Source organism: Neopelma chrysocephalum, unplaced genomic scaffold (assembly GCF_003984885.1).
Source record: "Neopelma chrysocephalum unplaced genomic scaffold, ASM398488v2 Primary Assembly neopelma1_25, whole genome shotgun sequence".
Taxonomy (NCBI): domain Eukaryota; kingdom Metazoa; phylum Chordata; class Aves; order Passeriformes; family Pipridae; genus Neopelma; species Neopelma chrysocephalum.
In genome coordinates, this window is record NW_020897694.1 from 29,880,384 (window position 1) to 29,896,877 (window position 16,494).

The 16,494-nt window shown below is 35.1% G+C and overlaps 1 long non-coding RNA gene across 3 annotated transcripts in view; it reads right to left on the minus strand.

Moving 5' to 3' along the window:
• Window positions 1–475: 475 nt before the first annotated feature.
• The window catches only part of LOC113963536, a 34,248-nt gene continuing 18,229 nt past the window's right edge, over window positions 476–16,494 (minus strand). For all 3 annotated transcript variants that reach the window (XR_003532852.1, XR_003532853.1, XR_003532854.1), the window contains exons 2-3: window positions 4,615–4,715; window positions 476–600 (exon numbers count right to left, since the gene is read on the minus strand). This is a non-coding gene — a long non-coding RNA (uncharacterized LOC113963536). The remainder of the gene's footprint in view (window positions 601–4,614; window positions 4,716–16,494) is intronic.

Here is a 16,494-nt window from a genome sequence, read left to right on the forward strand (position 1 = left end):
GAATATCATATAGATTAAGATAAGAGCCCTACATTATGTTCATGGTCAATGCCAATAGAATGAAAGCAATGGTAAAAAATCAGTGGTTTAAATTCTTTAATCAAAAGTCAAGAGTAACCAACTTTCAATGTAAAAAAAAAAAAAAAGCCACAGAATATATACAATTCTTGGCCCGTAGCATTAACTACATTAATTCCTGAGAGAGAGAGAAAAAAACCCAAGTAACAGTTATCATACATGTTTCTTAATCCATGGCTGATAGCTGCATAGCTGCCCTGTAAAGAGAACCATGTAAAAAATGAAGAATATTTGCTTTCAGTCTTCATAATGGAGCATGCTCAAACCTTTCAGACTCTATCTCGCTTTCATTTTTCATGTTACCTAGGAAGCCAATATAGTAAGAAGCCTAAAGGGTATTAAGAAAGCCTGGTGTTAAACAGATGCATAAATGGGCAGTGAAGTACATCACCTGCATTCCAGGTGACAAGACTTGAAATGCACCCAGTCTTCTAAATAGTTGTGTTCAGAAATCAGAAGCAGTGGGAGATACTCCGTATCTTGGGTCTTTAGCACTTCAGGTTAAACACAGCACATATGTCTCTTTATGAAATAAGAGGAAAATTATTACACTAGAAGACTGCTATTAAATCTGAAACTCTGAACCCTAATTTAATAAAAACTAATGTTCCACCTTGCCTTCTCTTAGCACCACTATACACACACCTCCTTGAAAGGGCACTGAGAGCTTCCCCATGAGGATGCAGAGCACACTGCGACCTTCTACCAGTGATCTCACAAAACACTCTACATCCCACTGAAGGTCTGTCCGGTCATGCCCAAGCATGGCGTTTCTGTTCTGCTCTGTGGTGCTTTTGGCTGCTCCAGAGGCTGAACTTGCAAAAGGCAATGGTATCTGAGTCAATTAGTGAGGTCACTTCATAGGCATTGTTCTATGGCCAGTGTCATATGTGTAGACTTCACCAGCTTTTCACATAGTTTATGACAGACCATGGTAGGAAAGAGAAGCGTACCCACCACATCAGCCTTGGGCAGCAGTAATAGTCACAGTTGAACATCAGACCCATCATGTGATATATAATCAAGAATTACCACCATCAAAACTGTACTTGGATTTTTGTGTTTGTGTGAGAGAGCAAGGCTCCTTCATATTCCTGTTTTTGTAGATGCACATTAAACATATTTGCTCAATCTGTCCTTGTATTCCCACCAACAGAATCAACATATGTGCCGATAATGCTTCTAAAGGCATTTTTCTATACTCTTAGCATTAAACTTCTTTGGAGATCATTCTTTCTTCCTTTTCTCTTAGGATTAGATCTTCTTTTAGCTCAAGATGTTTCTCCATATCTGGCTGTGCGAATGAGACTTTGAAGATTTTGCTGTTTCAAGAGACCAGAATGATTGACTGCAACAGCAGTACAGTAATGGAGGGAATCACTAGGGGGATGTTGGAGCAGACAGCTGTTATATTATTTTGAACAGGCAGTTTTCCTTATAAATATTTACTGTATTGAAAAACAGACAGCTATTGTAGCAGTGATCTGGAAAAAATTTTGAAAAATTACTGGGATTTTCCCTGTGAGACCAACATCAAAAACTGTAACTGAATATATTTATGGTCCAGTATTGCACAAAATTTGGGCTCAACCTGTATTTGGGAAAAAACTTCTAGTAAACCACTGTATTTTTTAAGTGAGGAGGTCAATGTGACTTTGGTTTGAACAGATATTTCAGGACTCCTACCTATTGTTCACAAATTTTACCCAACCTGAGACATACGCCTAACAAAATTGGCCAAATGTCCCTTTTATATAAAGGGGTCTTCACAGCCCTCACTACAGCTGACATGACTTACACTAGTGGAAGATTCGATCCAGCAGCAGAGATTAGTAAATTTATTAAGAAATAATTAAAATGTTTTTCTGAAAAGCTGCTGATACTTTTACCAACATCTTCTGAACATCTTAAATATAATAAACCATTTCTAATACCTACCAAACAAAGATTACTTGAAAAAAATCACACTAGGAAATTTCAAGAGCTAAATATTTGAGCCATAATTTAGTTGCTGTTGTTGTTGTTTTAAAATTGGCTCCTTCATTATGTAAAATGCTGTACATATGAGATAATTGACTTTTCCTGTAATTAAACCTGCAATTAAAAAAATGTTATCATCACTTAAATAACTGCTTGGGAAACAATTGGATGAAAAGACGAGCTGAAAGCCAGCGAATGGTCTTTTCTCAGAGTGTGAATAACAACAAGGTTTCCTAGTCTGTCAGTCTCAGTACCAGCAAGCTTGTCTTTGAAAATGCTTCCATTTTTCAAGCTGTTAGAGGGATTGCTATAGATCCTGGGGGCATATGCCTGAAAGAAAGATCATAATTCAGCAATAGGAGGTCTGCTTATCTCACTCGACAGTGAGCTGGCAGAGGACGAGACCCACACTTTGTTTACAGGGAGAATAAACAGCATACTTTCTTGGTGCCTGCATGGGCTGTGAACCCCCTTGGTACAGAAGTGAGGGAAGGATGGAAGAGCGAGGCACAGACTGTGAGGAAAAAACTGTGCATAAGTATGTAGGTGTGTAATAAGTGGGACTCTTCACACCTTCAAAAAATAAAAAGAATCTGCCTCATCCATACAGTACCCCTTGATCTCTTTGTTAAACTCTATTTGTAGGTTTCTATTGAAATGTCATTCAGGAAACACCATTCAGCTTCCCTTGACACAGAAAGAGGGAGGACACTATTAAGTGACCTGTGTGATGAAAGGAAAGTTTTATTTCTAATGATTTTATATTATTTCTAATTAAACTGAGATAATTACAAAAGAGATGGGGAAAATGGGAAGAGAGGGGGAAAAAAAGGGAGAGACAGAGAGAAGAAATTGAATCCTATTTATAACACACTCTTCATAGAGCTAAATTCTGCTATGCCTACTTATTTTGAAGTGATTCGGTCTACTTGCAAAATATTCCTCTAAAGAAACCTCAAAGGTGCAAAAGAGGTTTAACTGATTATAGCATGATTTACATAGTAAGAAATGGTCATTTCACTCTTTTAGCAGAAATGTATTTAAAATCTAATTAAATAGTTTATATTAATTTGGATTTACAGGTGACATTCACCAGACAGAAAGATCAGTAATTACACTAGTTGACTGCTACAGTGCTAAGAAAACCAAACCAAAGAAAAAGAAGTGTTCACTGAAAAAGAAAGATACATTTTGCTTTGACTTGTGATTTTCTCTATACATTTCTAAAGAGTTTCTGGTTTGGATATTATGAGAAAATAGATTGAAAAGAAAAAAAGTATTGTATTTAAATATTAAAAAAATAACATTATATTAACCTTTTAAAAACTGAAGATAAAAACTATTATTTATATTCTGCTACCTGTGGTCCAAAAAATAATTTGACTTGAACATACTTGTAAAGGTCTTTAATAATTTGATAAAGTAAATATTTCTATTTTCCTTCCTTCACATTTTTTTACTCCATCAAAGCTAAATGAATGTAAAGCAGTTTTAACTGTTTTAAATAATCAGCTTGCCTTTCTCAGTTCTTCATGAAAGATAATGAGGTGTATTTGATCACAAGGTTCATTAAAAATGATTACATAAAAAAAAGGAAAGTCATTCCAAATAGTGTTGCTAATTGGAAAAGATGAATTGTCATATGACTGAAGTTTGGATCCAAGTTGAGAGTCAAAGAAAATGTGTAACAATTTGTTTTCCCATATGCATTGGTTTGTGTGATGTTATGACATTAACAAGTCCCTCAGTTATATCAACTTTCATTTCACTGTGTGATGTTGAAATAATTTACATTTTTCAAAATTACATTTGAGTTTCTAAGTATGAATTACCAAAAAAAGTAATTGGCTATTTAGAAATTGATGTTTCTAATAACGAAACAAGTGTTGAATCATTTCATTTTTTCAGCATCAGTCATATTCTTCATATGATTTCTTAATTGAGCATGTCACGTCACTGATATGCCTTTTAAATTGAATTAGGGGAAAAATGGTAGTTGGAGAAAGTGACTGTTTTTCATGTTTCATCTGCATAGCTAATGTCAACAGAGTAACAAATAGTATGCTTTCTTTAACTCATCATGGGCAAATATTGCTTGAATAGCCCTACAGACCTCACAGAAGCCACACCTCTGTTTAGGTTTGCAGAATTGACTATCGCATAACACCATTACTTTTTCAGAGGAAAGCAAGCCTTGACTTTTCAGCCATAATAAAAAGGTATTGCTGTAATAAGAATACTCACAAGTTAATATATAAGGTACCTAAAATAATCAGGTAAGGTAAATGCTAGGGAGAAAGGAGAACATATAGTCAAAAGGAGATCTCCTCTGAAACTTATAGCAAGACTTCAGCCTATGGAGATTAGATTACAGCAGGAACATATGCTGAATAAAATTTACTTCCTCAGCAAACTACATACCATTTTTGAGTACAAGTGGGCAATAAGACTGTGAGTACCCTTCCGAAACCTATCAATCCTAAACACCTTGTCAGGACAGAATGAATGACATATCTCTCTCCATTGTGCTAGAGAAATTTTATATAGCAAACTTACCACATCTGCACAAATGATGGGTGAGGTGAATCCTGATTGGTCTGTGCTCTTTTTGGGGGGGTTTGCAGCAAGTCATCAATATTCAGTTAACTGCTAAGGATCTATGGAGAAAAAGAGAATAGATTTCCTTTTGAAGACTGGATTAGGTGGGGTTTGGGGAAAACAAGCAAAGCTTCAACTTGATCAAACAAAGGTGTGAAAGTACTACTTTTCTTGTGCAGAATACGTGTTTGATTACTATAAAAGTAGATTACTCTTTTAAAAAAATTGCATCTGTGTTATGCATAGGCTGCCTTCTCTGTTAAATGGGTGTACCATGAGGTTCTGCGGGGATGTTCAAGGCTAATTTACAAAGCTGGTTTGTAAAGTAATTAACTGCTTTAGAAAGAAATGTTATTAATTGCTGTATCTTTAAGAGATGGGAGTGTATAATAATATTGAAGACTCTAATCAAGGAGCGACAAAATAAAATACTGTGAAAAGAAAATTTATTCTGCCTTTTTCAAGAATTTGTTGTATTGTATGTAGTTACAACTGATACTGTGAAACAAGCAGGAAATTAGGTCACTCATAGTATTTTTCAAGTTAAATTCTACAGGAAATAAACTCAATTCTAATGCTTTTAAGTACCTGAAACTTGATTGTTCATTGCCTTGGCCTTGAGTGATGGTACTTTTTTGAATGCAGTTTGTACAAGATAATGACAATACAAGATACAAGAGTGTAGAGTTCAGTCATTACATCCTAAAGCTTTGAATATCAAACAGTCTCTCTGTAAGTAATTTTTTCTCCCAGAATATTCAGTGGGCATAAATATTATTAAACAGGCATTAGATAGAAGAATAACTTACAGATAGAAATGGTACTGCTGATTCTAATTTGAGGAAAGAAAAAAATATTGATGGAATGCATCAGTTGGTGTCGCATCACCAAATTGCGGACGATATCTTTACAACTGAAACTGTTAAGAACTTTGTTGGGATCCAGGGAATCATTAAATATCCCGGAACACTGGGAGAACTGCTTCATATTACTCAAAAACAGTTTCTGCAGAGAAATATCTAGACAGTGTGCCATTGTAGGCAGATGCTCTGAAGAGGCATGGTGCACTGAATATTAACACCATTTCACACATTCCCAAGATGTATGCAATTACCTCAGGGAGAGGAGCTGGGAATGTGAGGTCTCAAGGGCTTAGATAATGACATAAAATAAATTGCAACGATTACCCATGTATTTTTCCAAGAGACATATTATTTAAAACCTGTCTAGGCTTTCGAGAATGTAAGACAGAGGAATGTCCACTTTATGAAATTGCTATTAATGTGTGACCTAGAGTTGAAGACAAGGTTAATTATAGGTTTTAAACAGAAGTATCATTCTGGTTTAATATCACTACCCAGGCCTTAAATATTGAAGTAAGTCACATTTTTCGGGGACAATTGACTTTGAATGAAGAATGGCGGGGCTCTGATCTTTGCTGACCCTACTGACTCTCATTGTGTAATCCATAGCAACAACGTTGCTACAGCAACCAGGGAACACGTTGTAAAATATGATAAGACCATGAAATCTGATGTCAAACTTCCATGAGATGCAAAATTGCAAATAAATTCCTGAATCAGGTTTATTAAATGATTGATATATTGCATATATCAATGGGTCAATCCGAAATGAACAGGGAACAATGCAATGAATGAAATGAATAATGGAAGGCAAGCTGATCTTACTGAACACTTTAGTGTTCTAATCAAATGTTTGGTGCTTAAGACAATTATCCTCAAAATGTACATCTTTACTTTTTTGTTCTCTTGAGCTTTTTCTCTCATCTGGATCTAGTAGACAATCAGATACACTTGATCTAATTCCATACAGTTATTCCTAAATTAGATGGAGAAGAAGATACAACTGTAACCAGTGCTGTGTGAATGAGAGGGAATTATTCAGGATATTGTATACAGGTTTTTTGCCTTGTCTACAAGATGATTTTTCCTCACAATAGTGTACATCCATCCAACCAGCATGTAATTTACGTGAATGTTCACAAATACAATAGACAAGCTAGAAACATTAAATTATACTTTCTGACAAAGAAAAATTATTTTTGACCACAACATTCTTCAGAACAAAAGCATAATAGCATGTTATAACTTTTAACAATAAATATTAAAAAAAAAGCAATAAAATATAACTCCACTGAGGCTGAACTATCAGCAATTTTTAAAAGACTGTTTTATCAAGAGTACAACAAAACAATCTGAGAACAAAAGTCCTATTCATTAGAAAAAAATTCTTGCTTCTCAACCCTCACAACATTTGTTAATTAATATAACTTTGCAGTAATCTTAAGTACATATCACTGAATGGATGGATTGGACTATACATATTATAATAGGCTCAATAGCTACAAAGCACAACACAAGGATTTTTTTTTTTTAAGGATCAGAAGGACTTACACTAATCAATTTCTTACAGTTTTTTCTTAGGTTTCACAATAGTCAAAGCTGAATATTTCAGAAGAAGCTGTAAACTCCTTTCATTGTATGCTATCATAGATTGCTATACCCTAAACCTAAATTTTTGCCAAAGCACAGATGGTGATCTACTTATTTACCCAAGTACAACGTTTGATGGCTCCTGTAATTTGATTCTTTTTTGTTAGCACAGCTAGTCAACGAGAAGTGCCTTTCTCTGGAAGTTCTACCTGTATATTAATCACTTGTGATGCTCTTCTGCACATAATATGCTGTAGACATTCTGCCTCTATAGGAGATTTTAAAAGTATGTTCGTCAAACATACTAACCTTGCTAACATCTGCACCTCTAAAGACAATTTTTTGATACGGAAAATTCAGAGACGATCGTACAAATCACAAATTCAAACAATGGTGATCCTGTTATTAGATAAAATGGTATGAAAACTAAAAACCTTATTTTTCAATTCCTTTTATGGCTCTTTTGTCCTTTTCTTAAGGCTGCCATGTGATAAAAAAAAAAAAAGAAATTCTCTAAAATTACTCGCTTTTTCACTAAACATATGAAAATTGATCATGCACTTCTAGAAGGAGTTCTGCTTTTTATAAACTAACATGCATATTTATGACTTCTGAAAACAAAGCAATATAGTATTTTGGCTTTTAACTAAAGACTAAAAAAACCCAGTACTTTATTTTACAAAAAATCAGTACTTCTCAACCAGCTCTATCTTTCCTATAGTTATCTACCACAGAAGTTTTATTGGAAACATAGATTATCTTTGTAAACTAATTGAAACAGGTAAGTAAAATAATTTGATTTTATGGCTGAAATTCTAAAGCTGACATAAGATTTAAACTGCTTGTGAAATCCAGCTGCAAACTCAGAGATATATTATTGAATATATATATATATGTATTTTTTTTCTTTAAACAAAGGTAAGATATTCACAGTTTTTGTCTCCCTATTGAATTATGTTCACCATCTGGTAATATAGGAAAATTTTCTGGGAGATCTGTTTACAGGAAAGAAAAAAAAAGGAAGAAAAAAAATGTCCATGTCTATTAGCTGGAATTACAACAATACTTCTTTCAGCGAGTTCAGTTTCAAAGTAGAAAATCCCTCAACAATCTCTTTTCTTCACTTTGACTCTACATTTCTATAGGATCTGGAGCCATTTTAGTTAGGTTAAAAAATTGCATTAAACTGATATTTTGTTGGAAAAGCAGGGTTTCTTTAGGTTTAGATAGAGGAAGGGGTGAATAATAGATCTTCATTGTTGAGTATCCCCTTCTGCTGCAGAAAGGACCGTGAGTGAGTCCTGCATCTCATCTGCAAAGGACATCATTGAAGAAAGTATTGACGTTCCCAGCAGTTAATAAGGACTGTTCTGGCCTGTGGGGCAGGTGTGATGTGATCACTAATCTCAAGTGGCTACCAATCCCTGACTAGACAACTATCACTCTCCATGGTACACTCTATAAAGAGTGTACCTGACCATCCAAACTGGAGGGACCTATTGGCATATGTGTCAGCATACTTCAGATTTTCCTGCCAGTCTGATGGGAATTACTCATCCATTTTGCTTCCTCACATCCCTGGATGCACACACACATACACGTATACATGCACTCATGCAGGAGGTCATGCACAGACTCTCTTGTATTAGAGATTCAGAGGCAGCAGGAACACCTAAATTAAGAAGTCCATTCCATCTCATCTCTGCTCCTTCCAAAAGCAGTACAGAATCTGAAGATCTACTACTTCTTGCTACTGATTCATATAGTCTGCAACCTGTAATTCACAAGCTTTATTTTCTTTACCTGAGATAAAATTAGTCACAAAACGTCCCAAGAGGATTAAACTATTTTCAGTTGCTATAGTTTACTTTATAGATTATTTTTTGTCTACACAATTTTCTCTAATTTCACTCTCTGTTAGGAGTAGCATTCTGTGTGAAAGCAAGCAAAAGTAATTGTTATGTTTATTCTCCTTATGTTTCCTGCTCCACTGGCATCAGAAGAAACGTAGCCACTAAGCTCAGAGGATGTTGGATCCAGCCCTAAACAGGCTCATGTATGGCAATAACATAGTTTCCTCTTGTTTTGAATGGCATTTCTCCTTCTTTCTATTAGTGTCCATCCAACACATCAAAGACCAATTGAGTCAAGGCAGGTTATAGCTGTAAAGAACATAATCCCCCCCCGCAAAGTTTAAGGCTGAAGCTATGACCTATTTTAGCTAAAAAAAACCCAAAATGGGCTTCACAGGTGTCAGAATTCCACTACAATCAAGCTCTAATCTTTGTTTTGCAAGAGTGAAATAACAACAAAAGCAATTTATCTGTAAAATGATGAGTTGACTCTTGCCAGGTTTGTGTTAAAACAAGAGACTTATTTAGGTATTTTTGAATATATTTTTAATCATGGACTTTTAATTCTTTACATATGTGAGGCAGGGAGGGAATATTTATATTATTTGATTGTTTCATCTACTTTCCAGGCTCATTTATTTTATCAGCTGAAAAGCTGGAAAATATTCTTATGACTAAATAATTTCATGTTTATTATTAACATTATTTTTTTTAGCCAGTTCCCATGATACTGTTCTAATTCTGATAATGTTGATAGAAGAAGTTGGAAATATTTACATTAAGCTATCTAATAATTCCATTCATTCAAAGACATTGTCAAATGTATAAAGTACTTGTTAATAAACTGGTATAACAAATATTCTTCATAGCGCAGAGAGATATTAACCTTTTTTTACATGTTCTATACTTTCATATAGGTTTATATAGCTTAGTTTTGTATGTAAGCATTGGTTCTGGAAAGAAAAAATCATAAATAAATTAGATTCCTATTAAACTGTAAGATCTTTAGAGCTGACATTCTTGTTTTAATCCGAAGGAGGATTTACAAGAACACTGGTGCTGGTGCACCAATACTAAGCAATTATCACCTCTAGTTTCCTTGGATTTTCCCTATTTTGTAACTTGTTGTTATCAAATAGGCTTGCAGAATCAGAGTGAGTCTTTATCTTGTGGAGTATGTAGGCAACTTTGATTTTTTGAAAGCAATTTTGTGGCAATTAAATTTTGATGATCTGTCAGACATATGCAGCCAGTAATGTAACTGGCTCTAATTTAAAAAATAATAATTTTTGCTGTACCAGTAGCCAAAAAAAACAAAGAGAGGGGACAAAAGGTCAAAATTGGAGCCAACTGCCTTTCCTCAGGAAAAGCCTGTAGTTGAGACAAGGGGAAATCATACATGAGAATCATTTTCTCACTCTATATATAAAGAAAGAGAAAGTTTACTGTGAAAATATTAGCCATGAGGTTGTTTCTGACAGATGCTCTTACATCTTGATTTCAGCACAGGCCAATGTAATGTTGTTGAACTCTACCTCATTTCAATATATATTTACTCAGAGACAGGGGAGAATGACAGCAAAATGTAATATTCAGAGTTTTTATTATCATTTTAGAGCACAGAGTATGCAGATAGTCATCAACTAAATCATTACCCAATAGTGTTGGGCAAGTAGCAATCACAAGATTTAATATGTGCACAAAAGTTTCACATTAAAATCTGGACTGTATAGTACCTCTCACTAAAAGGAAAAGGAGAGGAAAAGAATAATAAAAACTATGTGGAAGGAGCTGTAAAAAATTATGCTTCTGTTTGCCCTTGATTGGCCCTTTGTATCCATAAAACTCTGCCCATCTTCAAGAGGCTGCTGTTTTTTGTGACAGTGTGTAGCAGAAGAGGATAGTCACTGCTCCCACTTGAGGAAACCGAATTTTTGTTCTTCCAGTTTTCTTTGTTGTGCATTTATATGGTCTCACTTTAGGTACAGCCCCCTGAAATAGGAATAAGGAAGCACTTCTTTTCACAGTATGTACACGTATAACACAGTACACACAAGGCCCTTTACTTCTTAACTTAGTGCAACCCTTCTGCATTGGTTTCAGATGGGAAAAAACCCATAATAGGTTTTAATTATTCCTGTTGGAGTTTGCACTGGAAAAGATGTGCTTCAATTAACACAGATCTTCATGATTTCTGCAGCATTTTTTCGTATGCCTCATTTCAAAAAAATCAAGAGTTCTCCATGTCTCCGTATCACATGTGGCTCTTGGAGCAAGAATTAGTTTGTGTGTCAGGCAACAGAAGGACCTCACTGCTCGTGCGAACCTCTCCAGCTCTGGCCTGTGGGGTGCTCCAACAGGAGCTGAGGCTGCTGATCTTCCTCATCTCTGGGTTTCTGATACTTCCTACTGAAGTCTTACCTTCACCAAAAAGAAACCTCTCCCCCACACTGGAGAGGGCCCTGAATTTGCCTTTGCATCCTCAGGCTCCACAGGGTTGATCACTGCGTTCACCATATTTTCACCTCGGCTTGTCATTTAATGGCAGGATACACATAAACCCCCTCAAATACGTATTTTAAAAACAGTCTGGGTAGATCTTCCCCCACAGCTTTTTTTTTGTTAGTTTTGTTTATTTTAAATTAAGGCTAAAATACAACAATATATGCAATGTTTAAGGAGAAAAATCCTGCTGTGAGGAAAAAAAAGGAAAAAAAAATCAGAAGTGTATCTCACGGAGATGACCAACTTCAGCTAGCATTGGCAGAGTCAGCTTTTTTTTTAAAAAAAGTAAGAAGCAAATCTGGTTTACAGTTAGCTCCATATGCTGTTTTTGAAAATCCTGTCTCACCAAAGTTTAACTCATATGGTACAGACTGATACACCAATCTCCATTTACTTTAAGCATTCACTGATCATTGTTTCAGATATTCAATAGGGGTCTGGAATAGACAAAATGAAGAGGTGCTGAAGATCTAGATTTATTTCTCTAGGGATTTCTTGGACACCCTCTTAGGCTTCCGGAGATGCAAAGAAAGGGAAAATAAAAGTTTCCCACAGCCCGAAACACAATAATCAGAAAAGGATATCATAACCAGAAGTTGAAAATGAAGTTACTATTAAGGTTTCGCCAACTAAGGGATTTGCGAGACATTCAAGACAGAAATGTTTTTGTCATCCTCACAACCAAGGAAGTCAGAAAAGCCACTGTTCATCAGAGGATAATGTAATCCAAACATAGCCTTTAGAATACTCATAGTACCATGGTATTTAACAGTGTTGTGTGACTTTGATTGCCCTCAGTTTGTGTAACCATCCTTAGTTTAAAAGGCTTGGTTTTTAGAGGATGAAGCTGAGGCATGTGAAACCACTAATTCAAAAATCTCAATTTTCTAGCATATACAGCAATACCTTAAAAAAATGAAGTTCTGCCATCAGTTATCTGAGACTGCTTCCTAATTATCTCACTATTCCTAGGATGTGGCTGCTCAGAAGTGAGTTCCCTGAAGCACAGAGCTATCTGGACTATCTTAACATAGTTAGCTCAGACATCATTACCACTGCAGTGGAAGCAGTCCCAGTTAATTTCTCCTTCCCATCAGAGCAAATTGCTCTAACTTGGGAGAAGATAGTCACAGAATAAGAAATTGCCAGTATCTGTAGACATGGTGAACAACCTCCTCTTAAAGTTAGCTTTTAATGTGGGCACAGCAAATCATCAAGACCATTTGTGTAATCTACTGGGGATTTTTCGAGTGATGTCGGTTTTTCAGGTATGCAACAAAACTTTTTTTTTGCCCATGAAGGGATGAAATACTGAGGCAAAACTGAACATTTGTAAATGTTATCATTCATGGTACTGAAAGATCAAGTAGTAGAACTAAAGAGACAAGCAGATGCACTTAAAAAAAAATCAATGCATATAAAATATTTTTTTGATGACACATGCCTAGTTTTAGACTCCAAAGAGGTGACAGGAGAGGGAGACCAGCTGCAGGGATGGAAAAGATAAGTGAACCAGAGATAAGGCACCAGAGAAGCAGGATAATATAAAAGATAATGATTGAGTAATTGTGAAGACAGATATTAAGAGAGGAAGGAAGCATGGCAAAAACAGTGAATACAGTAACAGGGTCTAATATATCAACTACTGGATGTCATAGATGGTGAATCAGAAATTTTAATATAACATTTGAAAATAAATAAGAAAAGAAGTGACAGAAAAGTGTAATGCAGGCTGAAATATTTTCCACTAGAGGAAAAATGAAATCATAGAAGGGAGCACTGAGAAAGAGAGAGGCATTACAAATAAAAAAAAATATGGAAGGAAAAATATTGTGATTTTTTCCCTTTAATTAAGTCATTTTTATTCTTTACTTTTTTGTCTTGGTCATCAATAGTTGCTGCTTATTAATGAATTTTTTTTTTTTACTGTATTGGGGGGTTTATTATTGTTATTACAAATCTTTGTTCCATTAATTGCTGCTTTTGTTTCATAGGCACATTGCTGCTAGGAAGAATTTCATAAAGACTACCTTTGTTAGCAGGTACCCTCAGTGCCAAATTTACCCCTCAGGTATTAGCCTCCCACTGGCAGGTAGAACTGCACATACAACCTCACCAAAGGACAAGTCCAACCAGGTAAACACTCCACTGTGTGACAAACAATTCCTATCAAGATATCAGGACATGTGACACACCTTCATGGCAGATTTGTCTCACTAAAAGTGAAAAGAGAGGTATTCAAGAGGAATAAGTAAAGGAGATGTCAGAGAACATCGGCCTGTGCTACGAGAACATATGGTTTTCCAGCAGAGGAGTTGTTTGCTTGTTGAAAATAAAAAGAAAAATAAAGTTAGACTTTTCGAACTTTTTTGTCTTTTTTCCTTCCTCTCTAAAGTAAAAAAAAAAAAAAACACACCAAAACCAAACAAAACAGACAAACAAAAAGAAACAAAAACAAAACATTTTTTTAAAGAAAAGTTGTTTCTCGATCTAATTTAAACTAAATCTAGTATGAGTTATTAATCTGCAAAAATAAGTCAAGCAGTGAAATTAGCTTATTCTTTTTCTTACCATTATTATAATCACTTTCTTGGTAGCTACTTCTCACAGTTAATTCAACTGTAGATAATACCAAGCATGCAGGCGTCAGCTGATTTTTCTGAAATTTCTACATATTTTCATTGAATCGCTCATACTGAAGCTGCCTGATAATTTGGACCCCCACACCATTCTGAAGCTCTGTAACAGCCATTATTTGTCTTCAATACAAATAAGGCTTAAGCATCACATTACCACAGGCTTCACTCACTGCAAACTACATTTATAGTCAAGGAGACTGAAAGTTTAAAGGGTTTGAAAGTGCAGGCAAAGCTGTAAGTTTTCCAGCTGAAAAGAACTTTATTTTAGTAGTTTAAAACTGACAACTGTTCAGAGGACCATACCAGATCATTAAAATGAATTTAAGCCCCCATAATATTACTATAAATTTAAGCAATAACTTATCATATGAGCCTTGATTTGGCTCTAGACCCAGGAATGAATTTCACCTGTGGTGAGTGTTGTGTGAAGGGAAAAAAATGTATGAGAAAGATTCCATGGAACGAAGCAAGCTGATAAGTTAAACAAGAGGATTGGCGGAGAGCCTGCTATGATTGGTCATATTGGATAAACAATGTGAGAAAAGTAATATGAGATATTTTAAAAGCCATTCTAAATCCTTACCTAGAAACAAAGGAGAGATATACCACGCTTTCTTTGTGTTAACCAAGAAGGAGTGAGTGTATCGTGCTTCCATTCATGCCTTTGTTGAGGCTCTGAATTTTCAAACCATACTGAATTAAAGCCAAAAGAAAATCTGAGCTCTAGAGATACAAAACAAACTGGTGATAAAGGAAAAGGCTGTATAATAGGACAACTATTAAATACTATTTTCCACCAATTAATATCTTAACAGATGCAGCTCTAATAGGATTAGAAAACTATAGTTTGACATGGAACCTCTGTAATATAGAGCACAAAAAACCCAAGGGCTATAGCTGAAGAAAACTAAAAGTGTTGAGTTGTATGAGCTAACCAAATAGATTAATAACTACCAAATCAACACATATTTAATGAAAACTAAACATCTAGCAGCAGATATTTTAAACTACCTTTAAAATGTTTCATTGACCTAGTATTCAAGATACCAGGCTGCTATTTCACAGCTTGTCTGTGCTGCCAACTTCTGCAGGGATTTATCTGCTTACACTGCCCAACTACTTTTCACATCTTTATGTGACTGACCACACAAACTACACGTCCAAGTGCAGGTTGTACATTCATCTTCAAGCTTTTAGATGTGATTGATGCCTGTAACAAATAAGTGGATTTGAAGTCAAGGTTAAATGAATTATCATATTTATCTGGACCTCTGAGCTGTTATCAAGCCTTCCACAGGCTACCATTGCACTTAGAAATGAGTATTTCAAAGTAAAAGTTTAAGGATCTTATATAGAGAGAAAATAATCAAGTAATTGACAAACTAATTTGCTGAGTCAGGTGATAAAGACAATTTATCCTTAAACATCAGGATAGATGTAATGTTGTTTGCAAAATCCTTTATGAAACTCAGGAATATTGAATGTTTTCTTTAAAACTTCATCTTTCAGTGCAAAATGCAATTCAACTTAACAAGGTAATATATATGCTTTTGAATTACCTTCCTTTTGTTTTACAGTGACATCAAATATTCTGACATAAGACTAGAATCAAGTAGAATAGAAAGCAGACGGTAACTCTGTGTGGAAAATAGCAGATTTTGGAAGTTAGGGTCACATTTGCAAGTACTCAAATATGGATTTCACTTCAGGAAATACAGCGTACAATTACAATATAACTGTCCAAACATTACTCCTGTATGGCAACCATATTTCATGCCCCCATTATGCATGATTTCTGAAACTAGTTTGAAAGCTGTATTCTAGAAATGGCCTAATTCCAAGTTGTTCTGTAGTGGATATCACTGAATATAATAAAGGCCAGTTACGGCTGAATATGAAATTACTATTATTAATGTATTTGCTGTGCTAGTGACAAGCTTACCCTGAATTTGTGGCTAAACAAAGCAAAATTTGATGTGTGATGCAAGAAAAAACTGAGCTTATTAGTTATCTAAAGCTTATATGCTCTCAGTAGATATAATAAAATACCTTTATTCACACTTACAAAGGCTCCATTTTATTGCTTCAATCTAAAGCATTGTTTTGAGGGCATAATTGTATTAGTGCTCATTACATAGAAACAAAGTCATCCTTCATCCTGCTCTAGCTGAGTAAAGCTTGTAAAAATGAACTATAACTAGAAAAAAAAGTCACAACTTATCCAAGTCTAACAATACAGACCTTCTTGCAGAGTATGAACACATAATACGAAAAATATATGATAGGCTACCTGGTTTTACTTGTTTTAAATACTCTGAGTGCTTTTTATAAAAAAAAGCTATTGACCTGAAAAGGAGCAGCTGTGACATATTGTCCACCTTTTTTCCC